Below are 21,194 nucleotides of genomic sequence, written 5' to 3' on the forward strand. Positions count from 1 at the left end.
CTTCCCTGACCCCGGTGCGTGACTCGGCGAAAAGCAAAAAAACAAAAGTTGGACAATATGATGAATGCTGTCTATTAAACGCAACAACCGATAGCTTAAAAACACGATGAAGGCTGTTTACCGAATGCAAAATTAAGTGAATAGTCGTTTCATTCCGTTATCCGCTAAAAGAAACAACTTATTAGTTTGAAAATACGATAAATAGTATCCACTTGTCGTACAAAACAAGGACTTGATAACACAATGTCATTTCTCCACTGAAATTAAAGATGGTAACACCAGAGATGGTAGTCGACTAAAGCGGATGACTAACGATTGCCTGGAAACGCAATATATCTCGTATACCTAACATATTTAATGGTGAAATTCACAGCTTTCAATGAAGTGTAAAATATAATTTGTTTCCAAACTCAGTTCAAGAATTACTCGTATTATTAAAACGTCTCTACACTAATTTGTGCAGGATCATTTAAACGTTTCCGTCTCACAGGTATTTGTTTTTCAATTTATGGAGTAAAAAATGCGAGTTTCGAGATTTTTTAATCATTTTAACAGTGTGACCTCCACAAAATCGGATCGTCAAGAAGCTTGAATGGTTTACCGAAGAAAATTTATAAAATCGCAAACATTAAGTTCACGAAAAATTGAAAGCAGTATTGTGAGCTTGACAGCTTTCATACACTACTATTAACAGGTTAGCAGCAGTTCATTCAGCACCAGTCATCAAAAGGTTGTCAGCAGATTATGAAGTGCTAGTTATCAACCGATTGTCAAAACTACATACATTCCTATATAGTTATCAACATATTGTCAGCAGTTAATAAGTTGCTGATTATCAACATTATCTTAAATTGCCAGCTATCAAGAGGTTGTCAGCAGCTCTTACATTGCCAGCTATCAAGAGGTTGTCAGCAGCTCTTACATTGCTAGCTATCAAGAGGTTGTCAGCAGCTCTTACATCGCTAGCTATCAAGAGGTTGTCAGCAGCTCTTACATCGCTAGCTATCAAGAGGTTGTCAGCAGCTCTTACATCGCTAGCTATCAAGAGGTTGTCAGCAGCTCTTATATTGCTAGCTATCAAGAGGTTGTCAGCAGCTCTTACATTGCTAGCTATCAAGAGGTTATCGGCAGCTCTTATATTGCTAGCTATCAAGAGGTTGTCAGCAGCTCTTACATTGCTATTTAGAAACTGTGAAGGATGTACGTCGCAGTCGAGCCACGCGGGGCGCACGCACCAGTTGCATGAAAGACACGAGCGTGATGGTCACGACAGCGACCTGCAGAACAATAAGTAGGTCCAGTCAGGCCACCCTCATGCTCCATATTTATTGCTGAACTCTAGCAAGTCTTACAAAATGTGCCGTGGTAATTTAAACAATTTATATTGTTTCCGAAAAAGTAGCAAACAAATTAAATACATTTTTTAGCACAATCCCCAAACTGCGCTGCACCACAATACAGTGCTAACTTGTATATTAAGTTGAGCTTCACGGAAAATCACGTTTTTTCCTACTGAAACTTGTCTAGAAACAGTCTAATATGGTGAACCCTAGTCTGCCTCGCATTCATGGGGCAGACTGCCTCGCGTTTGGAATAAAATCGAAGGAGCAAACCGAATTAAAATGAACGAAACCTTGTTTCGGTGTAATTTATAGGTAAAAACTCATATTAATATTAGTTCAACAATACCATTCTTAATATTAGCGATCAACAATGCCGTAAAACATAATAATGGTAAAAAGTCAATGATCATAAATCATCAATGAAAACAGTGATATTCAATGACCGATATTAATTCAAAATATTTCATGAGGAATCATCGTGTCAATTAACTTTTTATCATATACCACATTCAGAGATTGAAGTTTGATTAATCATAACACGAACGGTAACATATTTTTTCATCCCGAAGACGACGCTATACACCAAACTAACTCCTAATACATAAAAATTTTTTCATTTGTCTTAGAACGCGTGATGAGCAAAAATCACGACTGCTCTACTGTGAAATCATCATAAAATCATAAAATAAAATTCAATTTTCCCACAATTAGATTATAACAATCAAAAAACATCTCTCGCAACAATTTAGCAACAATATAGACAAGGGGGTTTAATAGCAAAATGCGTCATAATTAAAATAACTGCAGGATGTCGTCACGTAAGTGTGAGAAGCAACAATATTCACAGTAGTTACGCTGCTGTCACCGGCCATTATGCACAGCACCAGGATTCCAAGGCCGCAACGAACACATCTCATCTTCAATTATCTACGAGATAGGTACTTCGGTAGAACAATGCTCTTCATTAAATAAACTATTAAATGAAATATCCTTGATTATAAACCTTAGCAGTTGATCTTGACATGTACGTTTTTAATTAATACAGGTACCTACTATATGCTAGAGTTCAAGTTCTGTGATTTTTCGTGGGACTGATCTGGTAAAATGTTACTCATCACGAGTGTTGTGAATTCTTCGAAGCGTCAGTCAGTAACAGTGATTGGCATTCCAGACAACATTCCTATCAATGTGCATGGATACCTGTCTCGAAAAACAGCCTACGCGCTCAGGATAAATAAGAAGTTGGATTTCATTGAAATACACGCGCACTCAAACATGCTCGACAACTAAGCTCCGCGTCAATTGAGAGAAGAAAAATTCAATCACGTTGAATAAGTTCATTCAAAGGAAAGAAAATGTGAATATTTAAGTAAAACATGATTACTAAAAAATAATTATAGCTTATTTAAAATGATTATATACACAAACACTAGATGTAATTGACGTAATTATCACAGTGATCAAAATGGCAGTCTTATTTTTTCGAACAGTCGATTTTTTCACAACCTTTTATTCGCTGAGTCTATTTTAACACAAATAAACAACAATAATCGACCATGTAGTTTCATTTCAATACAAGCGCGCATTTTCTGTAGATATCAAATCTTGGAGTAAAATTGAGGTCTTTTGACAAAAACAAAAGGATAGTTACAGCATTCAAATCGGCGAAAACAATCATAGAAAATTTCGATTTTTCGTCTGTATCTCAAAGAGAATGGAACGTTCGAAAAGGATTTAGAACATAGCACGAAGCAGGCTTCCCTTTAAAGGGCTGTCTTAGTAACAAGTCCCTTAGCCGAGCAGTAAAAAGTGACCTCTTGTGTGGGTTAGCCCACACATCCATAGCAACTAGCCAACGAGACTAGCCATTCGCGCGTAAGGAACAGGGCGAGTGTAGGAGTAGAAGAACACGCGTTCCCCGCACGATTGATAACATCACTCGCACCTCCTCTCATCAACCATGCCGAACACACGAAGTTATTTCAAGCCAGACTTCATTCTGAGGTTTGCAGAATGAAGCAATGAAACTTGCTAAATTCTGCGTACATCAGAAGGCATGACTTGATAATACTTACCAGCCGAACGTAAAATTTTTTTGACAATCTGTTTCAAATTTTCTACTGAATTCCCTCTGGGTTCCAGCAGTGAAATGCGCGAATAATTTTAGCTATGTTCTATTGACGTTAGATACTTTAACAAACGGAATAAAAATCATACCGTAGCAACAATAAGGACAATAGCGAGACAGATACAACATTTTTTACTGTAGATATGGCGCCTAAAGTTTCAAGCACCATTAATTACTGTTCCATGGCGGGTTCACTCTAATTGTGGACTCGACAAAATCGATCTCAGGATGCACAAAAGATTTCCAGCTTCAGGTTGACCGCTAGGGCATAAAAGGAAGAGAAGTCAAAAATTTAAAAGTAAAGAAAAAATAGCCAGAAAATTCACCATTTCTTAAAAAAGGAAAACGTTTCGGAGACCAGCTACATCATCAGTTCAAAACCTAAAACACAGGTACAAACAATTAGCAATAAATTCACATTGAAGCATAAATCGTCAAATGAGAAACAAGAATGAAGCAAACACGAGCACAAACCTATTATGGGATACCTACAATTTCGAGGTAATATGAACTATTAGCGGCATTTAAAATAACCTTTTGTTTAAAAATATAAAAGGACTCTAAAATTCGCAAGTCGGAAACACCGGTCGCGGAGGCTAAAATGCGAAAATCACTTTCGGACACTGGCACGTTGCACTGCTCGGCATGGACGCGTGCTGCTGAACGAGGGGGATGCGCAAGCAGGTTTCCTGTTCTAAAACTCCTTCCTTCATGCTCTGCCAGCCTAGTATAAAAGTTGCGAGATGTCATACCGACATACGCAGATGCGCATAGCGCACAACTATATTGATAAACTATGGACGATCGCATAAGAACAGGAAGTGTATCTTTATACTTGAAAAAAAAAACGATTTTAAAATTATTCACCAGCAATACATGAAGATTTACATTTGGGAGGTATTTAGAGAACAAACCTTTCAACTCTTTAGCCATAGACTCAGAAGCGGGACCAAAGTAAGGAAATGAACAATAAACAGCATTCCTATGGTCACGTTCGGGAACAACCTGCTTATTGCTTATAGACTAAAATTTCTTAATTTGTGTATATACCAATTGCGACGGAAACCCATTAAGTGAAAACGTACTGCGTAAAAATTCAAATTCAGAGTTCATAGTATGTAAAGTTGAGCAGATACGAAAGACTCGGTTTATTAACGTTCGAATACCATTTAATTTGAAACGAAATGAACAAATGCTAAAGAAGCTGGTGCATAAACCGGAAAACCTCGATTTTCGGTAAACAGAGGTCTGAAAACGGCCATTTGATTTTGTGACATTGCAATCAAGAAAAGATAGACTATTGTTTCATTCTAGCTCCATGGTTAACTTGACGGACTTGTGCTGGAGATTAAGATAATCAAAAAAAAGGCCTACATGAGAGGGATGCTGAAAGGAGGGAAGAGAAGTGCACAGAAAATTCACGACAGGCTAAAACAATGAAACAATCGTTTCTATTCGTCGCCATTTATCCTCATTTCTACCTGAAAACTCGATTTCGGATTGATAATTTTAGATTGCGAATTGTAGGTATAAAAAGCTAAAAGGCCGTAAGAGAAACACATCAAATTTAAAACATTGATATTCGTTGGTTAATTTTTTTAAATAAAATTAAAATGGCTTGGAACATAAATTGAACTCATTAGAATAATCGGCTAGAGAGAAGATGAAACAGATCCAAAGCACGCGCGAAATCACATCGTGACAAGATCTGAACGACAGAGCAAACCTAGGAAATCCTGTTATCGGGACTAAAAGATCAAGGATCAAGTTCTTGGACTTTTAATAAATGCAGAACATGAGAGGCGTACGTGGCGCTGCATACGTCATCAACGAGGAAACTTCAGTCAAAGAAAAAAATGAATTTTTAGCAGCAGACTATAGACATACTATTGAGAGTTAATCTCGGTTTTGGTGATGAGTATATAAATAACATTTTTTATGAATTGCATGGAGTTTCTACTGAATAAAAACGTATCTTTGAAGCGTATAGCTATATTTAGACGAAATGGTAAAGAAAGAGTTTGGAAGTTGCAAACAAAAAATAATAGAAAAAAATTGAAAGATCTATCGCACCTATTCAGCACAAGTAAGCACGGTCGCCAAAGATCGAAACTTCTTCAGGTGCATCAGGATTTTCAGGGATAAAGGATCTAGTGAGATTTGTACTAAACAATTTCTCTAAACCACCCCTTTTCTCTAGCAGCCGTCCTTTTTACTCTTTAGAAGGAAATACGACAAAGCCACAGCTTTTATCCGTGACGCTCACGACTTGCACAAACCCCACGTCAAGGTAAATAAAAGACACGAGAGATCTTACTGCAGTCATTTACTTGCACGCATTAGGGTTGGCGCCATGAGAATTCCCAGGTCACGATTTTTGCTGCGTAACCATTCTTTTTAAACACAACCTCCATTCGTTACCAACTGGCTTAAACATGATGAAAAATTCCACATGATGAAGAAGTTGCGGGCCTCAAATGTGTTCACGGGAACTATATATATACACGAACCTAAACTGCTGATAACATCACGTTGAGATGTGTCGAAACATTGGTGGTAAGAAATATAAAAAAACTATAGGATCGAACACATTTATTTCGCACGGTGTAAGGAAATGAAGATTGGTAAAAATCACAAATTAATAGGTTGACATGAAGTCTTCAAGTTTTCTACTCGACTATGTGACTGTCTCTTTCCGTTAAAAATTATACAATATGTTCATCTTACCGCCATCGCATTTACGACTTGGAATACATTTGTTGGCCAGAAAGTGCATGATAAACAACAAAAATTCACATTTGGAACATGAGTGGGACAAAAATTTTAAATTATTCGAAGACAATATCTTTCAATTAAGGCCTTATAAATAAATATTCTCATCAGGCCTTATGAACAATATGACAGAAACGTCCATGCGTTCGTCTGACCTGCTGTGGCCGCAATACAATGCTTCCCATTTGGATGGAACGAGTAAGCTTTTGCATTGGCCACAGGTCGTTACTGAAGCATGAAAATTTGAACATAAAACCTACTCAGCAAGGCAAAGAACGTACAGATAATTATCTCAATAACAAGAGCATCAAAAGATGAAAATTGAACAAAAATTAATATTTTGCGCGAAGTTTTCATCTATTCTTACACACTTGCGACACATCCCCGGGCGTGTGTCTAAGTTCTTCAGCACAAGTTCTTCTTTCTAAGTTCTTCTGTGTCCTTCTTAAACAGAAAATGATCAATAAATTAAGCTTAACACTCTTATTCTTCCTTCATAGATTTTGATTTTTTAATTTCGTGTAACGATTTAACTGTTGTGTCCATGTTCATATATTTATCTCAGCATCAGTACAAATAACCCCATAACTAATTTTCATGCCATGGTTCTTTGCAGATGCGTACTATGATTTTTGCAAGACAAGATGTGAACACGGCACCGAAAGCGCACAGTGAGCTTCCAGCACCAGCATCGCAGTGAGGCGTGGTTCAGGTCATGGTCGAGCTGCCGTCCAAGTGCCAATACTGACGGAGGGTCTCGGTAAAACATGGCTCGGCCGACACGTGCTGGGTAAAACTTCCCTTCCTTGCATGAGATAGAAGCAGCTTTGTCATAAGGGCGCCGACCCACTCTCATGAGAGCAGGAGACATTCAGGAAATGATTACAATATTACGATCTACACTATTTTGCTCTACACTATTATGCTCTACAGTCTACAGTACACTATTTTGCTCTACACTATGCTTAATATCATTTTTACAGTCCACAATTGGCTATTGACCCTTGAAAATCATTCAAAAATATAATAACGCTTTACATTGGTGATTGTTGATATAGTAAAAACTAATATGATAGGTATTCTAAATAGCGCAATTATTTGCGCCACTGATTCCCCGTTGCTGAATTTCTTCGTCGTTATGCACTCATCGATTTTATTACTCGACTTTAGGCATCGAACAACTGCGACAATACACGCTATTGGCACGACAATGTATACCGAATTTGTTGACATATTCAGAATTATGATTTAGATATGCAACTTGTCTCGTCTCAGTTTATTTTGCAATGTCCGCCCGCATGCAAGTCTAGTTTTGAAAATTAATGAACATCACGTTTTCTCCTTCTATGACTAAACAGGGCACGTGCAACTTAAAAACGTGAGGCAATCATAGAAAGGCACCTAAGTCTTAAACCGATCACATTATGAGTTAAAAACTCGTAAAATAAAATCTATTTGCAGGCTCTCTATTAGGTCAAATTAAATATTCAAGTAAGTAATTAAATAAAACAACATAGGTTAATCACCTCACCTGTACTGTCCAGTGTTGAACACTAAATAACCAATGAAAACAAGCAGTAAATAGCAGATGCCAACACTCGATCAAAAACTAACGACGAAGTGAACGGTGTGATGCAAATGAGAGGATGGAATTAAGAGCAAGTAAGGAAGAAAGACGAGGCAGAGGCTCGAAGCGAACGGTGTGATGCAAACGAGAGGATGGAATTAAGAGCAAGTAAGGAAGAAAGACGAGGCAGAGGCATAGCGGTGCGGGTCATCGCGGGATGCACAGCCCAGGCGGTCCCAGGCTCCAGCAAACCGGTCGACTCGGAGCAGCGACCGGGGAGGAGGTATAGAAGCGCTCGCTCTCGAGGCAAGAGAGAGGAAGGCTGCATGGCAGCCAACGGCTGTTCCCACACAATAGCTCGGCAACTAGGACGTTTCTTACTGTTGCTTTATCTTACGAGTACTCATTATCACGAGGAATAAGAGTCTCAATCGAAAAACTCCTGGCAACAAGAACGCTTCTTACTAATCCTCTATCTTACGATCACGTTTTAACATCGGGAATGTTCCACGCAATAAAAAAAAATTGCTCGGCAACAGGGACGTTTCTAAATACTCCATTACTTTTCAGAAAGTATTATGGTTAGGAACGGCCAGTTCAGTCAAAAAATAGCTCGGCAACAAGAACGGTTTCTAAGGTACGAAAGCAATGGTCTCAATTACGATATTCGATTTAATCCAATGCTTTGAAGACAAATTGGATGATTTAATCCAACCAATGCTTTGAAGACAAAGCATTGGTTTCTAATTAGTCAAATTTACGAATCGATTGCACCAATCCGTTATTTAAACTAGAATATAAAATGAATTCATGGTAAATCAATGGTTAAACTTCTGCAACCGAGCAGATTAAAAATGAAAATTTAGTTCGAAACCCATCAAATAATGAAACAAATACAGACGCAATGAGGTTAATTGAAAATAAACTTTCTATCTTTAATAAATAGGAGTGTCGAGGGCTTATCTCTTTGAAGTTATGCTTGGTTTGTCGATTTTTGCTTTCTAATAAATTCATTTGTCTCAACTAGGACCGGGGTGGTACTAATGGAGGGGAGGGTTGTTTTTTTTTGCCAATTCGTAAATATGACTTATTCGCAAACCAAAAATTTACTAACATTTTTTTAAACTCTCTATTCTCACAAATGATGTGTAGCCCATAATGTATATTTTTCAGCGATTATTTCATTAAAATTTGAACTTGCCATTCAGTGAACAGGGAAAAAACAGACAACGTTACGTTGTTTACACAAAATTGAATAAATTACCCCAGAACAAGCCATCGATTAAGCAATACTAAAGGGAAGTTCAGGACGGATCACGTCAATATATTTCTAAGTTTATGGAACTTTGCTAAAATGTAGGAAAGCCCCGTTAGGCGCCTCGTTAGTTAGAGATCCCCGCTGGCCAGGGCTCGGAGCCCCGCTTTCTATTCCAGAAACTCCGCTCGAGCCAAAAATTAGGAGGACCATAGAAGAAATTCCGGCGCCCGGGCTCGTGCGGTCACTCAGTCATGCCAACGCTTTCTATTTTCCATTACCTTACGCTTACGCCGTCCTGCATAACTGAACAAAATGCTAGGGAAAACCCAGTAGGTATTTCATCAAATGTGATTTTCTATATAAGGCAAATATTATATGGTTTAGGCAACAATCGGAAGTAGTTGATGTTACTATCCCGTTGTCAATTTCGAGCAACAGCCGCCCTGCCACAATATAGCGCTAAACCTTTTTTATACCCAAATAACGCGCAGAGTTGCATAATCTAACTTTTAGGAGCAAGTAACTTTAAATATTAATAATTGAATTCAACGAATAAATTGTCTTTCTGTTCACATCGAACAACTTTACGAATCGGAAAGCCATCGAAATTGAGATTAGGCTGAGAAAGTGTTTGAGTATACACATTGACCGATTGAAAATTTCCATACTAGGATTCGCATTGCACTTCCAAATAATGAAAATTAACAACTGATCAGGATTGATTGAGGAATTCGAGCAACTATATACCAAACTTGGTAGAAGCAATATACACATGAGAACCTGAACGACATGAAAATATTTTCGGAGATTGTGGTTGAATTTTAAGCATCATCAGTTTACATAGATAAATAAAATAAATAAATTCATGAAACTACGCTCGAACCTGTCGTCAAGATCGTACGGTTACATGCAGTTCATCACACAACGCAATCACGCGTCCACTTGGGCTTGCTGATTCGGCATCGTTTACTCTTGTTCAAACTTGACTTTAGATAATTTAAAAACATATCAAGTTTAAAATTTAAATAACACAACACAAAAAAAAGTTTAATATACTTGAAGAATATGTCGATCGAGTTTCGCGAGCACCGAAATAAGAAAACACGTTCATTCTAACGCATAAGTTTTTCGCAAAGCTCACCAATACCGTTCCAACGATAAGAGATTTCGTTAACATAGGTTGTGCCAGGAGGCAACAAAATTCATTTTGAGCATGAAAAAAAAACGAGATGATATTTATAAAATTGTATTACGCAATGGATCCAAAGACATGAAGGGCTTTTACCTGCATAATGCGTGGTTTCAAGTTCTTCCGTGCAGATTGAATCAATTAAGTTCTTCCGTGCAGATTGAATCAATCTAAGAATTCATACCCAATTAATTTATTGCCACTTTTCAGTTTATCCATATTTATTCTGAAGAATCAAACGCTTCCTTGCTGCTTCATCTGCAAAAATCGGCATACAACCATCATTAAAATTTTCATGACGTGCATTTAGCGCGGAATGCAAGGCTCTGTAGCTTGCAGTCGGTCGAATGGCGTATAGAGTTCAATAGGGCACATTATTTCAAGCATAGATAGCACACGGACGCCCCGATACGCTCCATCCTTGACTTTTGAACGAGGCACTCGCATGATCAGATGCATCCGCACATATCGACTGCATTCCAGGGAAGTCTCGTGTTTAGCTTGCTTGATCTCAGCGTCTGCTCTCACACTCACAGAAATGAGAGTCTTACTGAAGTAATCTGTAAATGAATAAACTTTCAGAGAGCCATCCCTCCTCACTTTCGCTCCGTGACCCAATTCAGTCAATCAATTATTCAAAAGTTGTTAACGGAATAGAAATAGAGTTCGTCAGGAAGATCCACTAAAAGTGCGTTGCCTTTAGGTTAAGCCATTTCGAATAACCAGAGGTGGGCAGTAGCGCGCTACATGCAGCGGCCGCTACATTTTCAGTAGCGGTAGCGGTAACGGCGCTACATTTAAGCAATTGTAGCGGTAGCGCCCGCTACATATTTAAGTAGCGATACGAGGTTTTGCCGCTACAGCGCTACCGCTACAATTATAGATAAGGCCTTTATATTTTACTTAATAGTATTAAACATTATTTAAAAACCAGCATGATATACATACATAATATACAGTGGGGGGAAATAAATATTCGTACACTTGAAAAAGCGTATTTTAATGTATGTAAGTACACAAACTTAACAGGAAAAGTGATTTAAATTATGTATAGAGACGCATAGTATTCAAAAATACTATCAAAAGAAATTAAATCTCAATGCAACAAAAAAAAATGATATTTTTGAATACTATGCGTCTCTATACATAATTTAAATCACTTTTCCTGTTAAGTTTGTGTACTTACATACATTAAAATACGATTTTTCAAGTGTACGAATATTTATTTCCCCCCACTGTAAATTACACAATAAAACTGTACGAAAGATTTCGGTGTAATGTTGTCAACCTCAGCCTGCTACTAGTGTCAACATGCAAGTTGTTACCAGAGGTGGGCAGTAGCACGCTACATGTAGCGGCCGCTACATTTTCAGTAGCGGTAGCGGCGCTACACTCAAGAAATTATAGCGGTAGCGGTAGCGCCCGCTACATTTAGAGCATGTAGCGGTAGCGGTAGCGCCCGCTACATTTAGAGCATGTAGCGGTAGCGGTAGCGCCCGCTACATTTAGAGCATGTAGCGGTAGCGGCCGCTACATTGCAAAGTAGCGCAGCCCAGCTCTGCGAATAACCCAGATTTAGATTACATTGTGAAGTATTCTGATACACTAGTATAGATTCTGAGCACATAATAAACCAGTTTCTTATCTTCCTTCCGGTCATTTGACTAACTACATTCTTCCCTGACAGAATAATAATTCTCTGTCCAGCTCAAGAGCGCAATGGTATTCATGGATTCTTTTAATTCAGATAATGAAATTTTAATCAGGTTATCTGTTTGATTTTAGGCTCCTAATTTAATCAAAGAAACGTCTCATATATTTGACATTGTTGATTAACGACAACAGATGAGGAACTTCAAAATAATTTGTACACAGCTTTGGCACCTAAAACACATAAAAGGTGCAAAGCTAGTCCGCATTTTCATGACAAATCCGTTGGTGACTTCTGAACTCATTAGATCAGCTTTCCGGGGAATTATATCAATCCTCGCAGCATTACAGGAATTAATTAGCCACTAAATGAAATAATTTCCTATCAGGAATTGTCTTGTTTACCTATCATGCAGGAATCTTACGACTTTCTAACTGTACAGGAAAAAAATTGATCTGATGGTACTGGCGCCATGCATCGACTTTTTTTCTTGTTGGTTTTCAAATAAAATCCGTTGTTAAAACAAATTTAAAAATTAATGTAGATGGAATGCATAAATCAGCTACGCTAATATCAAATATTTCAAGGCTGGAAATAAACAAAGTTCAGAATTATTAGAATATTATTTTTTTATAATAATTCACATTTAATTGGCGGCAAAGCGGATTCATCACCGAGTTCAAGGTAAGATGCACATAAGATAAGATGCACATCGAGAAGAAGTAGCAGGTGTTCCAAGAAATTTTCCATTCCATTTCGCAACCATACTGCTTTATTTCTATAAAATCATGTATACCTACACCATGTCAAAAAATCTGAAATATTTCAACTGAAGCTGTCATAGAACAGTCAAGTCATCGTACTAAATAAACACAACAGCTGTTGTAACACCAAAAACCGATAGAATAGCTGTATCTATCCTTAATTTCTCCAGCCAAGTAACCACAAAATTTCTGTACAAAACATACCGTAGGTCCCAAAAAAGTCGTACGTAAAAATCAAATTTTGGTTTCATTGATTGTTTTCCGCGATTTTTCTTCACACCATTTTATTTCGTACTTTTACTACTTTGATTTTTCAAGTACTACTTGAAATGAACCTTTGATAAGTGTTCGTCAAATCACACAACGCATATGTTTTCCATTAGAGAACGGAGAGGCCCAGCTGATCAACATCCATCGGGTACCTGAATCTTTACTTTCTAAGGGACAAGCTGCACGAGGTCAGAGGTTGGAGACTCGCAGCATAACTTTCTACGTCCATACACCTTCTATCAACAGTTCAATACCTTCGGTGCCCTAAACTTGACGTAAAATTACTAACGAGATAAGGGTTCCAGTCAGTTCAGCTATCGCGGCTTACTAAGCGATTGGTCGTTTGGCAAAGAGGTCTACTCATCATATTGTCTGCGAATCTGCCTCATCGAACACAGTTCAACACACTAACAATATATTATATTACTAAGAAAACCTTAAAATTTATATGCGCAAGCGGGAATTATTTTGGGAGCATTAAATCAAGTCGAATACCTTCGACAAAGTTTAGGAACAACAAAATGAGAGTAATTAGTAATTTTATGTAAGACGGAACGGCACAGTTCCGTGTTGTTGAGGTTCGAGCTCGGCCAAAGTCAAATGTCCCCAGTCATTCCATCACAGAAAATGCGATACCCGAGCCCATGCCAACAAAATGCTGCGCTAAGCAGCCAGCTTGGATAGATTGTAGTTGTACTGAGCACTTTCACTGTGCACGAGGCTCTGAACTTCGTTTATGACTCCATTGTGAAGTAGGAGAATACTGACAGCAAGTGCCGGGCATCTAAGTTACAAAGAATTACCGTTGCCTAACCACGATGCTTCCAGCTTCACAGCTTTCAACGCGATGATTAGGAGAACATTGTGGGGTAAGGTGAAAACTTCAACCTAGATAAAAATGCGAAAACCAAAGATTACGAACGTATGACAAACCTTCTCCACTTATACCTAGCGCATGATTTAGGCAATAAAATATATAAAGGTTTCTAGAACCAGCTATCCTTCATAGCTAGAACCAGAGTAATATAGCTAGAACCAGAGTAATAGCTAGAACCAGAGTAATAGCTAGAACCAGAGTACCTAATAGCTAGAACCAGAGTATCCTTCATAGCTAGAACCAGAGTAACTAGTGACAATTTCGGTTTATATTCAACCAGAAACTCTAATTAATCAACAAAATACCTAAATTTTCACGTTTTTAGTGAACAACAATTTTCATGACCAGTTTCAATGAACTCTGGATAACACGAGAGATATCGACGCGCAGGTGCAAATGATCTCTCAGGGACTTGCGAAGGTATTACATGAAAGTGCGTATATCTAGGATGAAATATCAAATGAACCAGCAGAAAAATCATATACATGAAAGGAGTTTTTGTGCCTAGGCAATTATATAATTGAACCAAATAAAAAGTATAAAAGTATATATTCTGTTCAACAGGACATACGGCAAGGGAATCAGTGGTGGAACGAGTCGCACAAATAGCGCTCTTACATGTCGACGGGGTTCCAAGTCGATAGTGTGGTTCAAAAATTAGTTATTCAGAAAATTCTAAATAATAGATAAAAACTACGAATAATTAAATACTGTGAACGTTAATTGATTACGTTCGTCGATTTGTATTTAAAGGTTAAAAAAATTATTACTGTAATTTAGCTCACACGAAATGCAGAGAAATTTTAAATGATGGCATGATAAGTATACTTGATATCATAACTATCGCGTATATAATTGGCGAGTTTCTATTAAACTGTATCACGGAACCGCCATTTGCATTAGTTATATTACATCACTAAAACTGCTTTAGTAGTTTATTGAAATATAAGCGGCAATACAGTAACGCAGAGTGAGACACATATTAGTAGAGGGCTAGAGGCATCACAAATGACATTCATGCATAACTTATATGTGTCCTTAAGTCGAGTTTAGGCATGCTACCCAGCATAACGGATGGTGTGGGCAAGAATTAAAGCCTTACTATTCTCCTGAGCACTGGACTGACGAGAAGGAAGACTGGAGACTACGTAAGGAGAAAGTAAAAGTAGGGGCTGGTGCCCCGTACCGTTCAAGCAAAGCTCTTAAAACGCTTCGTAATCATTCATGGAGAAATGCAAAGCGGCGGCTGCACTCGAGCAGAACGCCCGACATGTAAAGATGCCATCGCTCTGTGCAACTACAATTATAAGTGAGCCTGGTGGGTGAACACTCAAGTATTTATGGAGAAATAAGTTGTATAAGTATTTACCAAGCAGTTGTATATTTAAGTATTTATTAAATAAAAAATAAGTAGTATTTACCGACAAGCTTCGACGACAGAAATTTTATTTTTAAGGACATTTCGGAAAATTTTACAAGCACGAAACAGAGAATGCAACTTGCCCACTCATAAATTTATACTACGATTTCCACCCTTCATTTTCCTCAAAGAGTATTCAGTGGTCATACTTGAGCCCCAATCACTTTTACTTGGATCTCAGTCAACGAGTTTGCAGAGATAATCAAGTAAATAAACCGAATCTAATTAAATTGCGTCTTATGCCTATGTTGTAATTCACCATCGTCACGCAAATTGGGTCTCAGTAATGGTAATATTTTTGCAAGATACAACACAATCTGAAGCTAAGTTTCTTTGCAGTCACTTTTTCGCATGATGGTTGATATTTCTTCAGACGACAGCAATATCGTCGTAACCAACAGATCTGAAGTCAAATCCTTTTTTACTTACCATGTATTTCTTCTCCGACACTCATAATTCTACTCTCACGTCTCGATGCATAGCACGAGTAAGCAACAGCTGACAACAGAGCACACACTCGTATAAATGAGTGAAACTTTATCCTAATAGCGATGGTACAACGTACAAGCGCTCTTTGTTAGTGCCATAACTAGGAAAGTCTGTCATTATTTGGGCAATACGAGCCATTTATTTCCGTGAGTGTAAACAGCCGGTTGGTTGAAACAAAGCCGGGAGGTAAACCAAGTTATGTGGCTTCACGTGCGTCACAGACGAGAGAAAACCAAGTCGGGTAACTAATCCAAGCAGATGGTAAAACCTTACAAATTCAGAAATATTCAGTAACAATCAGCGCGCTTAATGTTTTGACTAAGATTTTAATGGTAAACAGCTTTCATCTGAATTTTAATTTTAATTCGATTTTCAATTCAATTAATTTTTCTTCAATTTTTATTATGTCTCATTACGACTTTGACTAAAAACTTGATTTCTCAATATGTAGGAATAATTTGAGGGTTAATAAATCTTCTCTCTAGCAAAATATTAATAATAATCATCTTAGGTAGGTATTCTTTACGGTTGCTTTTTTCTGCCTCGTCAAACGAGTGATGATTTGCCGAAATTCTTCCAACGACTCCTATAAATAATTGTCCCAAGTTGCGCAATCCATGGACCATAATATCACTAGATGCTTAACCTTTCATCTTCGCGTACACTCAACTTGCAATGTATATGATTGAAGGACTTCTTACTTATTGATTAGAATTATAGATTTTACAATTATAAAATTGATTTTGTCAACTACAGTTCTTTCTAACAGAAAAAACTGAATTTAAAGGAAGGAAGTCCGTCCGATATTTCAACGACACGAGCTCCCGCACCTAGCTAGAAAGGCAGCTCATCCACGCCGACAGCTGCGAGGTTGCGATAATCCAGTAATACAACTTGGATTGGCGCGAGCTCAATCAATAATTCGAAACACGATCGTTCGTTCTCGTATCACTGCTACCATTGGGTGCTGCTTCAGCTTCACAGTACGCAGGGTTGACGGGACCAGTCGCAGTATCGTGATTAAAAGGTCTACCGTTAGTTGCCAGGTAAAGGTAATGGACATGATTTATGGTGTCCAAAATACAAAAATTTCTAGCGCGTGAACGAGTTCCATTCCTTTCTTAAATGAATGTCAATACCTTGTTTGAGCCGAGCGGCCGATGGTATGCGATAAGAGAGCAAAAGTTTTTTAAATGCAAATGAGTGAAGAAATATGGCCAAAGATGAAAGAATATTTCTTATCGAACGAGCTTGAATTGTTCGTATTTTGGAATTCGGGTCATGATCGTCTCAGTAATTAGGTAAGCAATATCGATACAGCGGCCATTATCGTGTTTGACAGCCAAGCAACGTGCCATCACGGCATTACCTACTAATTCAAAATCTGCAAAAATGCATGCACTACCTACATAGAAAACGCGTTAAGTAATGCTATAGAACAGCAAATGATCAGTGAAACTTTGTGTAAGCTAGTTTTTTAACTGAAAAGCCAATGACGTGATCGAGGTTTCTTATAGGTAAATAAATTCATTCAAGTCTAACTCTAAACTAAGTAAATAAAATAAAACATCTATTTCTTCCGAATTCCGATAAAGGCCGATCAAATGACCAATTTAGTAATTATAGACTTCACCTAAAATTTCGATGGATGTCCGATATGATGAATAGCTATTTCAATAGTAAAGCCAACTATTACTGGACGTCGTTATCAGAGCAAGAGTGAAAATGGTAGAGACAATAATTGAAATATCATTTTTTTTTCAAGAGCAGCAGCTTACCTCAGAGGCTCAAGCAACGGATCATCCAGTCTTCAGTCGTTGGGGCAAATGAATATCCCAGCGACCAGCAGTCCAGACTCCAGGTCTATGAACTTAAATTCGATACAACGAACTTAAGACAATTAGAACCCAATGGGTATTTCTTATTGTTTCAAACACGGAGATCAATAATATACATTGATGTATTCTTTACTTTAATGGATATGCAGGAAGGTCATCATACTGGCACTTTTAGTACACATGGATCATGCGTCACAACCACACTCCATGACGACAAGATTGCAACTGAACCAATCGTAGCGCCAACGGTCACCAATCCAACTTGAGGTGACAAGGCAAGCCATGTTCAAAGTTTCAGGATTCTAATAAAATCTCGGTGGTTACACTTAAAAAATCATGTACAAATACACTTTCTGAGGATTTACGCTGATTTAAGTTTGATATCACGAATGGTATAAACAGGACTGTTCAGATTAATTGTTAGTGATTATGAAAGTTGACTTACAAAATTGGCATTATGCCGGAACTCCCTCTGCCTAGCTACATTCAATCTGTACATAAACCTAAAATTACGAACGCCAACTTCCATTTCAATGCTCTCAAATTCTCGTACAAAAACTACTTCATCAAGCCAACTTGGATCCTTCATTTACATCAATAAATATTTCCAGTTATGTGTATTAATTATTTTTATACGAGTATAAAATCAAATTAAGCGGGTTGGTCAATCACATGGTTGAACTCTACTAGTTCAACCATGGGTCAATCATGCTATGGGCCGATTTCTTCAGTGCCGACACTTCTATTCTATATAAGGTGCCTGTACACAGGAATAGTACTAGCCGCTAGTTCATCCGGCGCTTGAACTGTCCACGCTACTAGCCTCGTGTATAGGGGTTCAGCCGCTTCAGAGGCATGCGCCGGCAAGTGCCCGAGGCGCGGCCGAGAGAGACAACGATGTGTTGATATCTTGGCTGGAGAGTGGATAAGTGGCTAGTGGCGCTGATGCAGCCATGGTGAGAGCATCTGTGCCGCTCCTGTGAAGTATCTTGGGTTACGCGAATCATGGCTTGTTTGAACGATAATGTTTCTAAGAGGAATCCAACAAAGTGGATTCCAGACGATATTCAATTATTCTTTGAAATATTCCAAAAATATGAATTAAAGTATAATGTTTTCCATGATGGTTACTCCAACAAAATGAAGAGAGAAACGAGTATTTTGAAACGGAAAGAAGACCTTATTAGTCAGGGTTTAGGTAGTTATTACCGACGCTGTATTTTTAAGGGCTAGAATATGGAGTATAAAAAAGACGTACAGACTCGAGTTGTTGAAGGTGATCACACTATTCATCTTCACAGACCTCACTCGACGGCTTCTAACGACTCGCTGGCGGGCGCGAACGAGAAGATAGCGGCACCTTATACTCTCCTCGTGTGTACAGGCTCACTAGCCGGATAGTCACCAAGCGACCGACACTAGCCAGATTTACTAGCCGTCTGCACTATCCCCGTGTACAAGCACCTTATGCTATGCTGTAGCGCTTTTAGACGTTTCAGTCTAGTTAAAAAATTAAGGTTACACAAGACCGTTGTGGCCGTGGTTGTGGCTGCACATCTCGTTCCGGCTTTCTGTTTATATTTATTTTGAAATAGGCAATACGTTGTTATTGTAATAAATTACACAGTGTGAGTTCATTTCGTTTAAATATATGGGAAGGTTTCTTCTTCAATTGGTTTTATTTTTATCGTTACATTTTTTATTTTATCCATGTCCTAATGTATTGTTGTTTGTTTTGTGCCTAAATTTGTACATTTTATAACCAACAGATTCGCCCGACTTTGCCCGAATCAAAGTTAGGAAAAGTACTTTACCTCGGCAAGAACAACAAACAGCAAGATTATAGTATGAGAAGACATGATTGCAACGAGAAGTAATGATTGAAAAGTCTAGTGTTGAAAAAGATTTAGGACTTTTTGTAGACAATGAGCTGAAATTTTCTAGGCATATTGAAACGCAAGCTTGTAAATCCAATTAACTTCTTGGACTGCATGATCAGACGCTCTTACGAGTTCCTAAATGCAGAAACGATGAAGCTGTTGTTTGTTGCAGTTGTGAGCCTGAACCTAGAGTTTGGAAACGCCGTCTCGCCGTGTGGTCATCGAAACTGAAAAAGGACAAAATTTAGTTGAGAGTTTTCAAAGACGTGCAACAAGAGTAATTCTAGGCTTGAAGAGCAAGTCTTACGAAAAAAAGATTGAAGATTAAGAAGCTTCCAAACCTCTGTTATCGACGAACGCGTTCAAGAACTGACCAGATACAGCTATGGAAAAATATACATATGTTCCGACTTGAAATGCCTAGCACAATAACGAACCTAGCGAAAGTCTAGTAGCTATTTAAAACTATCGCCAGTTTTTGAAAGAATCTGGTCGAACGACCTGTGTGGTCCAAGGACGAAAATACACTCAATCGACGATTCCACGGACCCGCCTGCGAACTCGCCAGCGGACTCGCGCAACTGGGACACTCATAATTCCTACAATACTTAACGGATCTGTATAAATTTTGGAATGTGAGTATTAATTATCGATACGCTGCCGCAGGAGTTATTACAGATTTTTACATGAATTATTTTTTATTTAAAATACGTTACGCGGCCTGTCTCACGGCCGGTCTCACGGCCGTGACTCAAGAAATTAATCGTACATGGAATATGTTCGAAACTACTGGACCGATTTCAATGAAACTCGGTATATAGATTCCTGACCACCTAAAGGTGATGTCGAGCCCGTTTGAATTTTCGCGATTTCCTGGATGCTTGAACTAATATATAACATAATTCAACCATGATCGTTAGACAGAATTTTTCTGCACTTATGTTCCTGCATATCAGAAATTTAATAAGCTCGAGACCTTTTACAGGTCACTTAATTTTTACCTAAAAATTCAATCAGTCTGCTTCACAACTAAATGTCTACAATCAGTATTCAGTCTTTCACACATAACAAGATGATCCGTGGAGAGATCAATCAGAACATGGTTGAGGCTGAAGACAGTTGACTTTCCGAGTTCCGACTGTCGTTTTGATTAGAGTGGCACGACTGGTTGCTCCGACCTTATTACCGTTCAGTTTCATGTGCTACAGACATATAAACGCTAAAATATTACACAGTTGATATGAAAACGTCCAGAACTAATTTTATTCAAAGTCGTACGTCTGTCATTGACAGGAAATGGTCGTAACTTCTACAACGAAAATGATTCCAGAAACATCGTTTGTTGCTCTCACAGTCCCCAGTCCCCACGTTTGTTGTTCCTAGTGGCCAATGAGGTTCGGTGACGTACCAGTGACACGTAACGTTTATTGTGACGAGGTTGGAGTCGGAGCTGGAGAGTCCGCGGCGCTCATACGGCAAGCATATTTAGATTGTGCTCTGTGAATGGTGATCAACGTATCGATTACCATTACTTTTTTATTTTACCTCAAAACTGCTCAATCGGTTCTGCCCCAACCTTGAATATTGAGAGGTTGAGATTGTATTGACCTTTTAGGCAATTAGAAAGATTTTCCACCGTAATACGAGTATTCTAATTAAAATATTTAATTTCAATCTTTAAATATGTGAATTTAATACTAGACACAAAACTACCTATTACAATTATAAGACTATATATAAAATAATTA

General features: G+C 38.2%; 1 protein-coding gene across 3 annotated transcripts in view; it reads right to left on the reverse strand.

The window, feature by feature from the left end:
- The window catches only part of LOC108680112, a 65,636-nt gene extending 47,825 nt beyond the window's left edge, over window positions 1-17,811 (reverse strand). For 2 of the 3 annotated variants that reach the window (XM_047880195.1, XM_047880196.1), the window contains exon 1: window positions 17,507-17,811. The gene's annotated coding sequence lies outside the window, so the exon portion shown is untranslated. Of the gene's footprint in view, window positions 1-1,174; window positions 1,221-17,506 lie in introns of those variants that run through there. The other variant, XM_018168868.2, reaches the window with a different exon arrangement.
- Between the last annotated feature and the right edge of the window lie 3,383 nt (window positions 17,812-21,194).

The sequence above is a fragment of the Hyalella azteca genome, unplaced genomic scaffold (assembly GCF_000764305.2).
Source record: "Hyalella azteca isolate HAZT.00-mixed unplaced genomic scaffold, Hazt_2.0.2 contig4943, whole genome shotgun sequence".
Classification (NCBI taxonomy): domain Eukaryota; kingdom Metazoa; phylum Arthropoda; class Malacostraca; order Amphipoda; family Hyalellidae; genus Hyalella; species Hyalella azteca.